The sequence below is a fragment of the Solanum tuberosum genome, unplaced genomic scaffold, assembly GCF_000226075.1.
Source record: "Solanum tuberosum cultivar DM 1-3 516 R44 unplaced genomic scaffold, SolTub_3.0 scf00333, whole genome shotgun sequence".
NCBI classification, from domain to species: domain Eukaryota; kingdom Viridiplantae; phylum Streptophyta; class Magnoliopsida; order Solanales; family Solanaceae; genus Solanum; species Solanum tuberosum.
This window is the reverse complement of record NW_006239270.1, coordinates 552953-555485: the sequence shown is the minus strand read 5'-3', so window position 1 is coordinate 555485 and position 2533 is coordinate 552953.

The following is a 2533-nucleotide window of genomic DNA, read 5'->3' as shown; positions in this document are numbered from 1 at the left end:
TGTGTGAAGCATGAGCCGGCTGATTACGGTACTCGGAAGCTTGTAATATTCTTGTTATTTCTCCCTCGAGTGTAAGATTAACTTATGCATGAAGATATGGTCGGTTAATTGCTTAAATGTTATATTTTTTATTTTTTTGGAGTTCGTTATGAATCTAATCCCTCTACTAGATTAAAATCAGTATGCCCTCATTAATTGGTTTTAAATGTCGCAAGTATTTAATTAGATTTCTTGTTTAAGTAGTGCTATTGTTTTGAAAGGATCGCTACAAGTGTTGGTATCAGAGCCTAGATTTGTGGTTCTAGGACTTCTATTGTGAATTACTAATATAGGTATTTGCTTTTGAAAAGGTTCGAATTAGATTATTTGTTCGCTTATATCGTTTATGATAATTGCATCGCATGTAGAGTGCATATGCATCTAGTACACATTCCTAATGCAATGTGATCTTCCCTTTTGAAGGAATTATGTTATGGCCACTTCTTCTGACCGACCTATGGAAGTTGCTCGTGAAGGTTCGGGTACCTCTGTTTCCCAACCTCATGCACTGGAAAGGGTTGGAGAACATATCTCAAATCAATATGTTCCCCACACTAGTGGTTCTGAAGTGGGAAACCATCAGGGTGTAAGAGTTGGTCCACATCCTCTCATGAGTAATGGTACTCAAACCATGAATCCTCATTTTGAACAAATGGCTGAATTCTTCCACCATATGGTTGAATCGATGCATGATCCCCACAGGATTAACTTTGAGAAAATGAGAAAAATGGGTGGAGTGGAGTTTGAAGGCACTGTTGATCCCACAGATGCTGAACAATGGCTTGATCGCATGGAGAGGGTATATGAGCAGTTGGAGTGTTCAGATGTTGCCAAATTTAAGTATGCTATTTCACTATTACAAAAAGATGCTTACGATTGGTGGGTAAGTGTTCTCAATGCCAAGGTAAAACTTTATGTTCTTACTTGGGATGATTTTCTCAAAGAATTTCGTATGAAGTATGTCCCACCTACTTATTATGATGGAAAGAAAAAGGTGTTTTTGAATCTAAGGCAACGAGGCATGTCTATTGTTGAATACGAACAGAAATTTCTAAGGCTCTCTCGCTATGCTGCTGGTATTATGAAAGAGGAAAAAGACAAGTGCAAGAAATTTGAAGACGGTTTAAATGATTCCATTAGGAAGAATGTGGCGATCCTGCAACATGAGAAATTTTGTAAGTTAGTGTCTGCTGCTTTTATCTGGGAACGACTTGATAAAGAAGACACTAGTAGAAATGAAAACAGATTCCAAAAGCCTAGACCAGATTTTGGGGGTCCATCCAAAAGGGGAAGGTTTGATAATTCTAAGGCTGGTAGTGATAACAGGCCACCTCAACAAAGGCAAAACATATCAGAATTTTCTACAGCTAGCACTCCAAATTATGGCCAAGGCAAGCCTCGGCAGTTCCTACTTCTCCACAATGTGGAAAGAATCATTATGGCACTTGCAGGAGAGCTTCGGGTGCATGTTTCAACTGTAGGAGCTTTGATCATAAAGTGAAAGATTGTCCTAATCCTAGTAATGCTCATTCCTTTAAAACTAAAGGCTCAGTTCATAAGCCTTCTGTTAATCTTCCTCAGACTAATAGAGGTGCAAGACCTAAAAACACCCAGACAGCAGGTACAAGTGGAGTTAATCAAGCTAGTGGGCAAAAGGATACTGCACGCGCTTATGCGATGAGATAGAAGGATGATCAAGATGGACAAGACATGGGTGTCGGTAAATTTCACTTATTTGGCTTATGTGTGTTTATATTGTTTGATCCTGGTTCTACAAATTCTTATATTTGTTCATCACTTGTTCTTCATGGAAATGTGAAATCTGTGAGACTTGATTATAATGTGCTAGTTGAAAGTCCTTTGGGTTATCAAGTTGTGTGTAATCGAGTTTACCAAGATTGTCCCTTTGTGATTCAAAACCTAGTCTTCCCTGCTGATTTGATTGAAATGCCCTTCAAGGATTTTGATATTATTATTGGGGTGGATTGGCTTTATAAATATCATGCAGTGGTAGATTGTAGGTCTAAGCATGTGCCTTTTAAACATCCTACATTTTCACACATCATTGTACAAGGTGAAATATCAGTGACATCTAGTATTATTTCTGCGGCCTTGGCAAGAAAGTTGATGCGTTAAGGTTGTGAGGCATACCTTGCGCACATAGTTGATACACAATTGAAGAGTCCTTGTATCAAAGACATACCTACTGTATGTGATTTTCCAGAAGTATTTCCAGAAAACATTCCGGGAATCCCTCCGGAAAGAGAGGTTGAATTTCCAACCGAGCTTATCCATGGATCTACCCCTATTTCTATCACTCCTTATAGAATGGCTCCAGCAGAATTAAAAGAATTAAAATCTCAACTACAAGAACTTCTTGAGAGAGGTTTTATTCGTCCTAGTGTTTCTCCTTGGGGAGCCCCTGTTTTATTCGTAAAGAAGAAAGATGGCACTCTTAGGCTTTGTATTGACTATAGACAATTGAACAGAATAA